This window comes from Antechinus flavipes, chromosome 3, assembly GCF_016432865.1.
Source record: "Antechinus flavipes isolate AdamAnt ecotype Samford, QLD, Australia chromosome 3, AdamAnt_v2, whole genome shotgun sequence".
Classification (NCBI taxonomy): domain Eukaryota; kingdom Metazoa; phylum Chordata; class Mammalia; order Dasyuromorphia; family Dasyuridae; genus Antechinus; species Antechinus flavipes.
The window spans coordinates 532370774-532387606 of NC_067400.1; the positions used below are offsets into that span (position 1 = coordinate 532370774).

A 16833-nucleotide genomic window follows, 5' to 3' on the forward strand; every position below is an offset into this window, starting at 1 on the left:
AATACATAATAAATATTGATCAACGGAGAGATTATGGTATACCGAGAATGTTCGACCTTCTCCTCATTGCTTCTTAGAACCTTCACTCTCTTCTTTCCAGATTCAACTCAAATGTTACAAAGCTTTTCTATATTGCCCCAGATATGAATGCCTTTATCTCCTCCTCTTCCCCATCAAAAAAAAAAAAAAGATAGAAATATCATACTGCATGTATTTTGTATTGATTTACTATGCATATATTGTTTGCTCCAAATTGAAAAAATGTAAACTTCTGAATGTCAAGAGTGTTATTGTTTGTCTTTCTTTGAACTTGCCACATCATCTCTGCATACACAGTAGGCATTTAATAAATGTTTGTTGAATTGAATTAAAGGGGGTTAGACATGGAGTCAAACTCTAGCATATTGCTTTGTTTCTATAAATCAACTGCCACAGACTAAATATTAGTCTCTGAAAACATAACATTATTGATTCACTACCAAGGTCATGATTTATATAAACAAACTATATTGATTTTTAAAAAAACAACAACTCCTAACAGTCCTGTGTCTCAGACATCTCAAAGGAATTGTAATTCCTTCTAATTAAATGTTTCTACATGCAAATCTGTACCATGAGGCATTGAGTACCATATGTTGTATTGTAATTGGAGCCTGCTAACGACATCGCTTTAGTCCTGTAGATGATGTGACTGCTTCCCGTTCAATAACTTTAAGTAATTTTAACTCTTTGGGATTAGATTTACTCAGGTCCAGCGAGCCAGGAGACATATTGCATTCTTAAGGTTGCATATAAAGATCCTTACTAATGGGATCTCAGAAATAATAAGTGAGGGCAGAGTGGTAGCATTACAGCTAATTTCTGAGCTATCAGTGAACATCAAAATAGCCAGTGATACATTTATTTGGCTGTATGAGGGTGTTTTCTTTTTTGTTCATTTGTTTGTCTTAAATTTCATTGATGAATTATAATTTTATGCCAATTTTTTTTCTGGTCTAAACACCCTAATGTCACAAACAATCTTTTCTTATTCCAAAGTAAATAAGATAAACAACATCAACCACCGTAACAAAGACAATTGACAATTTATTTCATATTCTGTACTCAAAGTCTCTCATCTCTTTCCTGAGAAAAGGAAAGGATATTTCATTATCTCAGAAGGAAATTGTTTATTACAATTACTTATACTAGTTACTACTGACATTCCTTACATGGTTGATGCAAAATATAAAATAATTGATTTAGACTCAGGATGACCTCAGTTCAAATCTTACCTTAGATTCATATAGCTATGTGAACCTAAGCAAGTAAATAAACCTGATCTTAATTTCCTCATCTGGAAAATGAGAATAACAGCATCCATATCATAGGATTATTGTGAAAATTAAATGGACTAGAACATATGTGTTTTGCAAATCTTAAAGCTTTATAAAATATCATTATTATTATTATTATGGTTTTTGCATATGTTATTAGTCATTGTATATAAATTTATACAGATTCAGCTTCATACCAATTCAATAAATGATTTTTACCTTCATTATCTGACTGCCTTGTCAGATATTTTGGGAGTGGGGATTGCTATGGGTTACCAAGAAGTTATTCTTTTCTTCCCCTTCATTGATTCAACATGAGAAAAGGTCTTGGACAACAAATAGTCTGAGGACATAAAGTACATTCAGCTACTTTGGGAAACAGAAGTGAATGTTTCAAGTAATGGCTGCTCAGATTCTTCCTCACCATCTCCTAAATAAGTATAGATGAATGGAATGGTACCTTCCAGCTACATAAACAAAAGCCTCTCAAATCCTCAAGATGACTTTTGTCCCACAAGTTATCATTTTTACAGCCTTTTCACAACAGTAACAGAGGCTTATCTATTTAAATGCTACATAAAATGTAAACTCTTTCAGTGAACTTTAGAGCCAAACATGTAAAATAATATTGGGACAGGACCTCAATTTTGGCAAAATGGGTTCTTCATTTTAAATTAATAAAATGATTTTAAAAAAACTCTATATTAATAAACTAATAGACTAAAATAACAATAAAATAATACGTATTAGTAGTCAGGTAACTTAACCACTTAACTACTATCACATAAACTAAAATGATATACTGTTATTATTAAAGATCTTCTATGAGCTATGCATTCCAGATTCAGGGAAATATTCTTAAGCCAAGCTAATAACTGGAGTCCAATTATGGGAAAATACATTTTGTAAATGATCAAACAGAATAAAACCCCAAATGAATGGCTAGTACTCTAGCACATACTCTTCTCATCATCCATTGTTCATTGGAATAGGTGGAATTTTACTTTATTCAAATAATGCTTCCAAGTGGTATGGGAAAGGAATGAAGTCTCAAGAGGGCCAGCATAACTCCCTCTTTAATAAGCCTGATATGAAAACAGGACATTGGGGAAGGGAGAGAAAGGGCTTTGGGCTATGAAAAAGCAAAGCAATAACTCTACTTACTATAATGCTTGTCAACTCAACAGAACTTTTCTCCCTAGCTACATTTGGATAATGCCCACAGACACTAAAGGAATTTATAGATACTCATAGTAAATAGCTACCATTGATGGCTTGTGTGCAAGAGGCAAAATAAAAGAGAACATAGATCAGAATGTATATAATTGGAAAAGGAGAAATAAGGTAAGAAAGATTGATAATTCAAGAAATATTTTGGTACTCTTGAGATACTAGACCAAAGGTTTTTAAACTTTGTTTCATAGAACCTTTTTACTCTCTGATGAAAATTAAATACACCTCAGAATAATGTATTAAAAATGTGTGTATATCCATAATTATACAGGAAAAAATTGCAGTTTTAGTATCAGAATGAGCATTATAGTGTTATAAAAATGTGAAGAGGACATGGATTCCAAGGTAAGAACCCATGTATTCTGTGGCCCGAGGAAAGCCTCAGCCACTTTGGAGCTCTTCTATGGAAAATTTACAGGAAAAAGTGAACAAGAAGATTAGGGTGAAAAATCAAAGAGTAGAATCTGCCCAGGAGTAAAGAGTATCAAATCAATGACATAACCAGTTTTTCAAAATAATTAACAAAGTATTAATCAAAGATAAATTGAACCCCAGATACAAGGATTTTTATTGAACTTGAATTCTATAAATTTGAAATTAAATGACAAATCAATTTCTGGGGATGGTTTCTGATGACCATCAATATTTTGGTTTGTAACTGCCAATTCTTTTTAGATAATGTGACATGGCAATTACCCATGACACACCATATTCTAATAAACATACTTTTTCCTTTTCATGTAAAGAGCAAGATACTCCACCAAATTTGTTTAAATCTTTATGGAATTGTCAGATTGCATGCTTAACTCTGAGCAGTTAAGGGATTACCAATAATTCCAGAGGACCAACACTTTCTTCCTCTTGTTAAATCTCTCTTAGTTCATCTATAAAATAAGGATATTTATGTCCTCCAGACAGAGAAGTGACAGACTCAAGAAGAAGTAAATATGCATTTTTATATCATTATATTATATTATATATTTATATTTTTAAATATGGCCATTGTTGGACTTTGTTTTGCTTCAGTATGCATATTTATTATTAGGTTTCCCTTTTTATTTCTTACTTAAATTAGGAGGGTTGGGATAAAGAAATAACAAATACTTGTTAATTGTGGGAAAATAATAAATTGTCAAGCTGTAAAACATAAGCATTGTCACCAGAAAGCTCCTATTTTGATCCCATTCAGCTATAATCTGGGGTCTGGATGATCTAAAAAGGTGTGTTAGGTTAAGATCCTTACATATTAACATATGGGCACCTCAATAGTTTAAAAATTAAATATTATTAGTGGGGAAAAATCAAATAACATGTGAAAGTACTTGGTAGTCTGTTAAAAAAAAAAGAGGCAGTTAAAAATATAACAGAAGCTATGATTACTATTATCATTTACTACTCTATTCAGAAACCTCACCTTATTGGTCTTAAAGTAGCAATCAGTGCCACAAAGTCTTTCCTCTGCTGGTATTTCCAGCAGAGAAGGGCATGGCTGGCAGGCACCATTATAACCCAGTTCGATGGAACCATTTTACCTCATTCTTCTACAGGCAGTTTTTCCTCATAAAAATATTGTAAGTATATTAGTGGCACAGGTGTTATTATTCCCATTTATGGAGAAGGAGACCAAAATTCACAGAAGGGAGGGTGTAGCAAGATATTTGGAGACACCCTGTTTTCCAATGCTGAGTCTCAGCAGATAGCCTGTGCCCTGAGCTTGCCATAACAACAGTCCTTTGCATTCTGGATGATGTCACCCTCTGGCAAAGAGGATTGCTTTGACCAACACCAGGTTCACTGAAGGAATTATGACTAGATTTGTTGGCACTCTTCCTATTTTCCAGGGACCTGAGAACCAAAAGCAAGTGATTCATCACATCTCCTGACATGCCCACAATCTCTATTTCATCTACCTGCTAAGTGAACTGGACCAAATACTGTACTTATCTTCCCAGCACATTAACTCTGGTTTTGTACCTTCCTGAACTAGCACAAGACTCAGACGCCCTTTGGATTTGAGACATCCGGGAGAGACTATTCCCCTGGGACCAGGAATGCCTACATTGTCCATGCATGAGACTGCCATGGAAACTGTTACTCAAGATCTAAGGATAATTGTATCACAGTCCAGCCCACTTGTGGTTTTTTATGCATATAAACTTTGCCCTTGCTCTAGCATGTTAGGACCTTCTCAGGAAGGGGGTTCTACGTGTAATTATTTTCCTCATTCTGAAATTAATTAAATTTGTACGTTATTCTTGACATATCTAGAGGTGTTAGGTTTTCTTGGCAGAGAATTTGGAATGGTTTGTCATTTCCATCTCCAGATCATTTTATAGATGAGGAAACTCAAGCAAATAGGATTAAAGTGACTTGCCTAGGGTCTCACAACTAGTAAGTATGTGAAGCCAAATGTGAAACTCATGAAACTGAGTCTTATTAATTAATTAAGAACAGTGTTCCATCTACTATACCACTTAGTAAGGGTTGCAAAATAAAAGCTTCAGCCAAGAATTAAACCTGGGTCTTCTGATTCCAACAATGGCATGCCTTCCCTATCTTCCTACAAGCATCTAAAAGTTAAAAACAAACAACAATAACAACAAAATCCCAACCCAAACTCCAAACCAGCCCCTATTCAGGGACTTTCTTGGCCCATTGGCTTTTCCCTCTAGGGGGAAAAAAAAACAAAAACTATATAATTTTTTGGAGAAGTTACGGAAATCAAAGATGAAAGCTACTAGCAGCTCCCTCTGTAAAGCCATAGGGGAAAGGAAAGCAGAAATATCTGCTCTCAAGAATTCTATATTTTATGCAATGGAAAACTATTGTGCAATAAGAAATGATGAGCAGGCTGATTTCAGAAAAATCTGGAAAGAATCATATGAACTAATGAAAAGTAAAATAAGCAGAACCAGAAAAACATCGTACATAGTATCAGCAACATTGTGTTATGATCAATTAAAATTGGCTCAACTCTTCTCAGCAACACCATGATCCAATACAAGTATAAAAGAAACATGAAGGAAAATGCTCTCCATAATCAAAGAAATGATGTACTTAGAATGCATATTGAAGTACATTTTTTCACTTTATTCTTTCTTTTTTTTCCTTCCTTTTTTTTTCTCTTTTCACAACTGGGACTAATATGGAAATATATTTTACTTGATAGCACACATAAACTATATCAAGTTTATGCCTACCATCTTTGGAAGAGGGGAAGGGAAGGAGGGAGGGAAGGAGAAAAATTTGAAACTCAAAATCTTGCAAAATTGAATGCTAATTTTTTTTGACATGTAATGGGAAAAATACTATTTATAATATATAAAAAATTTTTCTATATTCTACTGTTCTACTGGAGGACCTTGTCTCCCACTCATCCCCCCTTTCTCTTTCTCATCCGACACCTGGCTCTAGATCCCTATTGTGTTTGGAGGCTCAATCAAATTCCATCTTTATAACCTTGGGTATATCTTTTGTGTCCCACCTGACTCAAGTCTCAATTTTAGAAAGAAAATTAACAGTTGAAAGAAAAGTTACAACCCAAAAAGACAGGTGAGGATAACTTACTAGGATTACTGTTTCTTTTGCTCTGGGCTATGATTTCACAAGTAGAGGGAACTCCTAGCTATCAAATTCCTTCTCCCAATGTAGATCAGTAACTTTTGAAATTTCCTGTCTTAAAGAGTTGTTATTGGTGTAGTGTGGAGAGGCTACATGATTTGCCCAGGATCACAATTTGAACTCAAATGTTTCTGATTTCAAGTCCAGTGCCCTTTGAAAGTTATCATGCAGCTTCCAAAATTGTCTTGTGATTTACATTGGCTAATAACTTGTATTATAAGAATTCTCAAAGAGTGAAGTGAAGATGGGGCTGAGATCTATTTGGGTATCCTAAGAATGGAATGAGGCATCTCCTGAATTCTAAGATGCTCATAGAAATAAGAGCATTTTAAGTCAAACTTTTGTGAAGTGGGCCTGCCTGGAAAGGACTTCTTGTATGAATTTCAGCCCAAGTTTGATCATTTTTGTGTGTGTGTGTCCCAAGCTTCCACTTGTAGTTCTGAACCCAAATATCCTGAGGATGAATCAGAAAGCTGTAAAAAGCCCAGGAGAGGTAAAAAGTTCAATTCACAAGGGCTAAGTACAATCAACATAAAGAAGGACACCATACAAAAAAGTGGTAAAGCATAGGAAAAAGAGCACCATATTAGGATTCAAATTCCAGTTTTACAACTTATGTGATTTGAGGTATATCAGTTTGCCTCCTGGGGCCTCAGTTTTCTCATCTGTAAATTGAAAGGATTCTAATAGATGACTTCTTTGTACTTTCCATTTCTAATTCCTATGATCCTATGAATATATATAGGAATTAGCATTTCAACCACAATTTAGTAAATGCCCAGAGGGTTCGCAGCTGGCTCCTGAATAAATAATAATATAGTTCCAATTTCACCAACAGGAAAAAACCGACTAGAATTTTAAATGAATAAATTCAGTTTTCTCCTGATGAGACCACAGTAAATATGGTTAGAAAAGGGACCTTGTGCAGTGACTGAAATAAAAATCAGACTAAGAGTGCTCCAATTAAATTCAATTCAGTAAAAAGTATTAAATGCTTATTCTTTTCTATTAAATTCAATAAACAAGTATTGAGCTCACTACATACAAGGAAGTATACCACTCACTGGGGATGCAAAATGAAAAAAATGACACAGCCCCTATTTATAATCTATTGAGAAAATACCATTCTTCCTAGTATATACCCAAATAAGCTTATAATAAAACTTAGGGCATGAACAATCTCTCCAGACAAAGAGCTCTTAAAATAAGTGAGGAGAGAGAAAACTGTTAATGGGGGGAGGAGAGGAAAATCAGAAAATCTGAATGCAAACAAGTGGCACACCCCTGCCCCCATGGCCGCCTGACAATTCAGAAAATGCCACCCCTGCAATATTTACCCAGGAAGCAGAACAAAACCAAAACCAAAACCAAAAAAAAAGTGTTTTGAAATTATATTCAATGTGAAAAATTTTAGTGGCCTCTAGAGGTGAGATGATTTTAGTGGAAAAAACACCAGACTAATAATTATGATGTGTTCAAGTCTCAACTCAATACAAACTTTCTCGATAAACTTTCTGGTCCATAAGTTGCCTCATCAGTATAAAAAACCAGTAAGACTAGACAATAAGTAAAGTCCTTGCTCTATATCCCCACACACATATATGTGTACATATGTGTGTTACATAAATATTATGTATATATGTGTACATGTGTATATTTACATTTATGTGAATACACACACACATCTAATGCATTTTATGGATGCTCTGAAATATATATTGTAATGTAATATAATATATAAATAATAATATAATAAAATAATATAATATATATGTATGTATGTATATATATATGTATATGTGTATATGCATGTTATTTGGATGTGTATGTATGTATATAAAATGTATGTGTGTGTTTGTTTATGTGCACGTGTACATACTATAAGAGATGAAGGTAAACTCTAAAATTTGCTCCAATAATATATGAATGGTGTATATATTGAATATTTGCTGTCCCAACCAAAATTTAAATTCATAATGGTAGAGACAGGGCAGACTTGCATTAGAAGAGGAAAAGTTCTTGCCTGGGAGTTCTCTCTACTATTGAAGTCATATGTTCATTTCCTAATCTTATGTAACATTCTTCTCTTTCACTTGCTCCAGTTTTACCCAAATATGATTATTCCAGCTAGTGTTCATTTTGTCTTCTTTCATATACATGTATTGGCTCAGACTGATCCCTTATAGCTGGAATCTCCCCCGTCTATGACAATTCATTGTCACCTGTAGAAATTCCTCCTTTTCTTGAAAATCTATTATCTTTATCTGATTTCTCATCCTCCATGCCTTATTGTTCTAACCAGCTTAAGGAGATTTCTTTCTCCCCAAATTTATCACACCTTTGATTTTTTTCTTGATAATTATTTCACACTTCCCGGTATGAAAGTCATCTGGATTGTTTACACACACACACACACATACACACACACACACACACACACACACACACACACACAAATAACCATTACTGAACTTTATGTAGAAGGCTGAAGGCTATGTTAAGGGATATTCAGGCCATTCCTATTTAATGTAACATGCCTTTATTTACTAAGTGCCTTCTATGTGCAAAGGCATTGTGTAAAAATGTAAGGACAAAATACAACCGTGTCAGATAGGAATAAAACATGGCTTGTTCCATTAGAAAGCAAAGTCCTTCAAGTAAGAATCTATATTCCTCTTACTCCTTTTTTTTTTTTTTTTTTTTTTTTTTTTTTTGTATCTCTAGCACTTATTGCAGTACCTGGCATGTAGAAATAATAACTATATGTTGACTTGACTCCAGACCAGGTGTGAATTCATAGGCAGCAGATCTAGAAAAAACCCTGGTTTCAGCAGCACCTGGCCCTTTCTGCAAAGTATATGCTAAGATATGCCTAAATAACTTCAGTGAAGGTCACTAAATGGTCAGGAAAGCTGACTTCCCAGGAAGCCTTAAAGCTAGAGAGCCAGATCTTAGGCAGGACCTGGACAGAAGAGATACTTCAAGGAGGCTTCTGGCTGCAGGAAAACAAGTTTGTTTGCCCAGAACTCTGGCACAGGACCAAGAATCTTGTGGCAAAGAATATGTTAGGAGAGTCAAATCACAAATATATCTCAGATTTTTTTTTAAAGTTGCTATAAATGAAGGGTCCCTAACTATGAATTTGTTAAACATAGATAAGGAAGGAATGAAGGAAGGAAGGAAAGAAGGAAGGAAGATAAGTAGCTATAACTGCATCTCAATATAACTAGCTTCCTTTGAAATTCTATGTATTTTATTTTTTGTATTTAAAAATACAATTTTGAAAATGATTCCCTAGGCTTTACTATAGGTATCTAGAGCACTCAAAAATGGTAAGAACACTTCTTATAAATATGATCTTATTCATTCATAAAAGAGTTTGATTTATATTTATGCTGATATTTTATTAAAAAGTCAGTCTTCATAGAAAGAGACTGAAACATGGCCATCAATTGTCTCTATTCCATGTCTTCAGAAGGGAATTTTGATCCCCCTGAGAATCAAGGTAGTCTTATGATCAGGAACTCAGACCCAGGGAGTATATAGTTTGTAAATGTTTTATACTGAATTATTTATGGGTATGTTATTTATTTCCCAGGTAGATGTAACCTGCATGTACCAGGACTATTTCTTATATTCCTAAACATACAAACACAGACATACACATGTAAACACAAATATATATGTATGATATCACAAAATAGATAGATATATTCATATTTAGATAGATAGATAATAGGCAACTACTGCCCTTCCCGTGTTCCTCAATACTGGGAACATTGTCTTATAAACTAAAAGAGGATCACCTAAGGCTGTTGACATATTTATGATTCTTATGACTAGGATACCAATTGTATTTCACTGTATCACCCAGAAATACCCTACCAGTGGACTGAGTTTCTACTATTTCCTTCACAAACAGGTCTCCAAACCTCCCTACCACAACCACTGCTAAATTCCCACCAAGATCAAATCAGAATTTACCTTCCATACATTCTAATCTTTCAGGACTTGCTTTTTAAAGTGACATCAAATTATTAAGATAGACTAATCAGTTGAAGAATGTTAATAGTATGTAATAGAATTGATATGAACACTCAAAAACAGAATCTTATAACAGGATGGGGCCCTATGGGATAAAAAGCCCAAGATCCTCTACAATATGTCCAAAAAGTCACAATTCCATTTTTCCATAGAGACCTCACATACCAACACAGACAGAATGTCCAAACTGGACAGGAACTCAAAGATCATAATCTAGACCAATCCATATATGAACAAGAATTCCTTTCTTCATAATACTAGGCAAGTGGTCTTGTAGTCTTTGCTTGTAGAACTCTAATGAGGGGGATCCCATTATATCCTGAAGTCCACTTTAGGATTGTTTCAATTATTGTCAAGTGTGTCTTCATAAAATAAAACAAATCTGCCTTCTGTTTACTTCTGCCCATTTGACCTGTTTATGTTTTCTGGAGCTGGGAAAATCAAGTATAAACTTTTTTTTTTTCCTTATGAAGGCCCTTGGAATACTTCAAATACAGCTAGCTTATCTCCTTAATTCTTTTATTTTCCAACTTTTATCTTCCAAATTGAATCCAAACCAATCTATTCTTTGGGTTCTACCATTCAACCAACTCTGAATCTATTTAATTATTCTATTCTCTGGGCAGCTATGTTGCAAGTGGATAGCATACTAGGCCTAGAGTCAAAAAATTCCTCTTCCTGATTTCAAATTTGGTCTCAGATACTCACTAATTTCATGACTCTGAGCAAGTCACTTACCTTGTTTGCCTCAGTTTCCTCATCTGTAAAATGACCTGGAGAAGGAAAATGGCAAACAACTCCAGTATTTTTTTAAGAAAACCCCAAATGGAATCATGAAGAGTAATATATGACTGATAGAAGTGAATAACAACTAGTCTATGTCCTCAGCACTTAGCAGTTCTCAGCATGTAGTAGACATAATACATATACATATCTATCTATCTATATATATATATAGTTATTAATATGACTTTTTTAACCTAGGAAAATAGTATGAAAGACTTTTTTAAATATTAGACTAGAATCTAAGGACTCTTAAGTATTCACTTCCTTCTCCAATGTCCCCAAATGATATGCATTCATATAAGTGTGTATGTGGTGGGTTCTCTCCAATAAATTGTAACCCCTTTGTGGACAGAGATAATCTCACTTTTGCATGTATATCATCAGTAATAAGTATACAGTAGGGATGTCAAATGTTTGCTAGAATCTAAATTTTATCACACAATATGACCTTCCCTCTGATGCACACTCATTTTTTTTTTTTTCCTGTTTGTTTGTTTATTCTTTACCTGGTAAAATAGAATTTGGATGAATAAGATTGTGATTCCCATTTCTTCTGGGAAACTGTGGTTCAAGATGAAAAAAATCACTTATCTATTCTTTGACATGAATTGATGCCATGATCTATAAGAATCCTTCCAGGATTGTATGCTATGAGCTCCTGTGACCTAATGTGACACTGCCTTTAAGCTCAGACATTTTAATTTTCTTTGTTTTCCCCATGCATTATGCTCAAAGGTAAAACACATTGGGTTGAGAATTGAAAAAACATGGACTCAAATCCCAGGTCTGATCTTTATATCTGTGTGGCCTCAGGGAAATGATTTCTCTCTGAGACACAATTTCCTTCTCCATAAAATAGGCAGTTTGAGAAAAACTCTCTCTAATGACCCTTACAATTCTAATTCCCTTAACCCAATTATCCTATATCCAAAAATGGGTATAGAATTCCAGTAAATTTATACCTGTAGCAGGAAGGTGTTATAGTACTGAGTACTGTTGTACAAAGTATGAGGCCTGGAGTCTGGAACTCCTGAATTCAAATCTACTGTCTGAGACTTTTCTAGCTACATCATCTTGGGTCTGTCACTTGAACTCTGCCAGGCTCAGTTTTCTCAGCAAATTGAAGAATATAATGACATCTACCTTTCAGAGTTTTTGTAAGACTCAAATGAGATAAAATTTAAAGAGCATTTATCTACCTGTATCTGATATAGTACTATACAAATGCTTATTTTCTCCTCATACATCTATAGAAATAAATATATACACATATTTACATGTAAATACATATATTATATAGATGTGCATATGTATACTCACACATAGATGTGCATGTATATGCATATTTGTATATATAATTACATAAATACTTTTGTATTTATATATGTGTGTTTATATATACATGTATATAATATGCTTTTATGAATACATGTTCACATGAGGAAAAAAGTAATAATGAAATCAGCATTCTTGCTTTATATAAGCTCTTGTTACCTTTATAAATGGGATAAACTGAGTGAAGACCTCTCATAAGAATGTGGTCTTGACCTATATCCTAATTATGACCTGAGACTCTACACTAACAGGATGAGCTATAGCTAGAAATTGCAAATGTTTCATAATTTTAGGTAAACAAACATGTCCTTCCTATTCCCCTACATACCTTTATATTAGCATTTAATTACTTAATGCAGTAAAGAGTCTATATAAACTTGTGTTTTGCAATTTGCACTCTGCACTATTCTACTGATACCTTGTGTGTTGGGAGTTGCCTTGTCTCAGGAAATCATAATAATTTTTTTTTTTTTTTTTTTTTTTGCTTTTTACTTTGAGAGTCTCTAATTTTAATTTGAGTAAGGATCATGGTCTCACACAGTTTTAGGGGCTCTTCCAGGATATTTCCTGTTCTTGAGGGATCTCTCCTATACAGAATCCTTGGGCAGGTGCCTTTCTCTGGTGGTTCTTGGACTCAGCTTGGGTACTTCCACTCTGATTGGGTAAATTCCAGAAGAGAAACACTTGAAGAAAGCAAAAATAGAAGTGTACTAGTGAAGATAGAGGATTAGTTCAGCCCAGGAGATAAGCCAGCTGAGAAAAGTTTGGAATCAGTCAGGTAAATTGTGCATAACCCAGGTGAGGGGGGAGAGACTAAGCAGTCAGAATCCATTGAGGGGATTTTCCCTTTGCCAAGAACTGGTGAGCCTTCAGGATGACTGGGTTTGGGACTGGGAGAATTCAAGTGGTCAGAGTTCATAAAAGGCTCCTATTTCCCTTTGATATTGGGAAACTCTAAGTGGTTAGAGTCTCTAAGGGCTCTACCATTTTCCTTTGGTAAGATCCTTATAGTCTTCCATCAAAGAGCATAAGATACTGTGAACAAAGTTAGCTGACTCTAAAAGCCTATCTAGTATCCCAAAAGATAGCCCTTTAGAAATATGCAGAACCAAAATGTATAGGGATTAAATACTCTTTTGTTTGATCTGTTAATCCCCTGAGGGCTAGATGTAAATTCAAAGGAACCTTCAATATCAGGCTCTTAAGGCTTTGGCTTCAGAAGTTCCCTCCTCTACTTCCACCCCAAAAGGAACCCAGAACTGGGAGCTTGATTGATTTAGAAAAGCAATTTGTGTTTGTGCTAGTGTGAGCTAAGTGCTTGTTTTGTACATAATTGGACTTATGCAAATATTTTTTAGCTAGAAAGAGAAAGGACTAGTTCTGAGATAAGGAAAAATTTTAACTGCCACCCCAGAAAGAAAAAAAAAAAAAAAGCAGGATATATTTCTGTGGACCTAGAACTGACAATTTGGATCTGCAAAAATAGTTAAGGTTATAGAGCTACTAAAACATTTTTGTAGATTATGGAGTTTTTTAAACTAATCATTAAGGTGCTTAGCATTGTAGCTCTATCAGCTAACTTGAGTTAGTCTATTGTATTTTTAAGTAGGTCTAATTTACAAGACTAAAAGCCTTCTGAGGAACTGAACCTGAGACTTACAGAAAAATTTCAAAGGGGAAAAAAAAAAAAAAAAAAAAAAAAACCTACCCTCTGGGGTTTTCCAAGCTTCTCTCCCTTGGACAATCTTGTGGGATCTGTCCTGACTAGGCTGGTGTCCCTGGTTGACCTGGGTTTTTCTGGGGTTTGTGCTAGTACCCTAACATCTTCAACATGGCCCCTCTGGCATTTCTGGCATGAAGGGTGGGCTAGTCACTGGACCACAGACCTGCAGCCAGACAGGGTCCAAATTTCTCCAACCCTCTCCCTCCGGGTCTTAATATCTGCCAGTTTCTTAATGCCCTTCTTGCATGTTCCCCTCTTTTGTAAATGGACTTGAAAGAACAGTTTTCTGCCACCTTAAATTTATAGGGCTGTGTTTTAAATTGGAATTCTGATTCTGAAACTGTTTGAGTTAATTACTATTTAACTAGTATTCACTAAAATTGTGAACTTGTTTATTCTGGTATATGATTTTAGAATGCATTAATATTGGAGCATTGATACTAGAAGTTAAATCTGTATTTGAAATAATTTTAAGTTAAAAAAAATTGTATGAGCTATACTTTAATATTTTGTCAGCCCTGATAGATATGTGATATAGATTTTGCAAAATTTGGCTCAAAGTTATTTAAATATTACCTATATTCTGAATCTTAAGATTTGTCTTGCTTTCTCTAACAAAGAGTAAAAAGTAAGAAAATTTGCTGTGTAGAGATATGTGTAGTTGCAAAATAAATTGTATCTGAAAAGTGTGTAATATGTCTAAAGGTAAATAAGAAGGTATTGAAGTGTCCCTCGGGAGGGAGGAAGCCTGGCTCAAGATATTCAAGTTAGGTTTTACTGAAATGACACCAGTGGGGAAACTGAGGTACAGTGGACCATTTGATGGGATGGGTGTTTTAAGAGGGGTTAATGGAATAACACTGGAACAAATTATATCTAAGTATGGATTGGTAGAGACTATTGATTGATAATGGAATTTCTAAGGTTCTATAAGAAATAATTTATAGGGATTGCAAATTGAGTGACAATTCCATACACCTGGGCATCTTCTCTCATCTGGGAATGTGGAAGGAATGAATCAGATTCTTAAGGAAAGGATAATTAAATTGATATTAGAGATTAAATTGCGTGGATCAAATGTTTGCCTATTGCTTTGTTAAAGAATTAAAACTGCCCCAGAAGTGATCTGGCATTTTTTCCATATGAGATTGTTTTATTTTATTTGAGAGGAGAAAGGGAAAGACCCTCTTATGAAACAAAGGATAAGTTTTTAAAGAATTATATATTGGCAGTGTATATATTTTAGCCATTAGGAAGCAAGGATTGCTGACCCAGACAACTCCTTTGGAGTTTGCAGTCCCAGGAGAGTGGATGCTTACTAAGTCCTGGAAGAAAAGAGTAGAAAAGACTTTATCAAACATTACAGATTACTGAGACTGCAGTCTAGAGGCTATGAACACCAGAGTTAAGGGACTTTTGGAAGAACCTTAAGAAAGTTAAGAACAATTTATAACCTCTAAAATTGACTTTGCAATTAGAAATGTTTTGGTGGGAGGGGGATTAATTGTGCTTAGAGAAATTTTAACAATATTGGTGTTATACCTGTTATTTATATTTCCAGAAATGTTTATAGGGACTCTTTGATTGGAGGAAGTTGAATGAACAATTTTTTAGGATGAAGAAATTATTAATATTAATTCTGATCAGATTCTTTAATGTGAAATTAGGACAGTGTATTTTATATTCTATGTGAGTTTTAATTGATTCGATTTCAAATCTGTTCCCATTGTTTCGAGAGATTCTGAGAATAGTGATCTATGTCTTTGTCTCTTTGAGCATAGTTAATACATGTTTTGATATAGATTGATTATTGATCATCTTAAAGTAAAATGATTTGTGTTATGTTAAATTTAAAATCTGTCGATATGAAGACAAGCTGGGAACTTTCTGGGATGAATCTCTTACTGTTATCAATGTAAAATTATAATCAATCCTTATCTAGGATATGTGATTCTTGAGAGCTAAATTCACTTGAAGCTTTGATTAATGAGATTTGATATTTGAGATAAAATCTCTTAGGACTGTAGCTGATATTATTTGATTGTTTGGAGTTTTGAATTCAGGTATGCTTGTTTGATGGATCATCAAGAATATGCCACAAGCTATATAGAGGAATGTGATCTGAATTGTTACAAGTGGAGATTAGTATCTGAGCAAGAATTGGGAGGATAACTTTGACCTCTACTTAAGGTGGGCTTCCAATTTCCCAATGGCATTCTTTCCTGATTATTCCTGAATCTGGTTATAAGATACAATTATTATTGCATAAAATTATCAGAAGTCAAACAGAGCTAAGGATGCTTTATCTAGTCACATATGCACTCTCACACTCAGGCCTAAAGGATCAGTTTTTTAAATTATTATTATAATCATGTCCCTGCTTTTTCCTCTTATAGCAATTTTTTATAATCAGAGTAAGTGTTTAGTAGAAACTATGAATATAATTTAAGTATGTAAGCTCTTTCAGTTTCCTATTTGAAAATGTGTGGTCATTATATCCTAAATCAGTGGGTGAATATTTGACCTAGCCATCTCTCTGTTCTTAGACGCATATGTCTGTCTGTCTGTTTCTTGATGGATCTTATCACAAGGTTAGTATAGACATTACTAGCCAGGATGGCAAAGACTGAACAACCTGAAGGGAGATATCCAATTAGACTTGGAATATTAATAGGACAAACCAGATTAAAAGGGGTTAAAGACTAAGAACAAGATTTTTGAGGAAATGTATCAAGAATGGTGTGAGAGAGCTTCAAAGCTTACTGAATAAAAGGA

The 16833-nt window shown here is 34.3% G+C and overlaps 1 protein-coding gene across 10 annotated transcripts in view; it reads right to left on the reverse strand.

The window, feature by feature from the left end:
• The window catches only part of DLG2 (discs large MAGUK scaffold protein 2), a 2591935-nt gene that overhangs the window by 1335307 nt on the left and 1239795 nt on the right, over positions 1-16833 (reverse strand). The window lies entirely within an intron of this gene.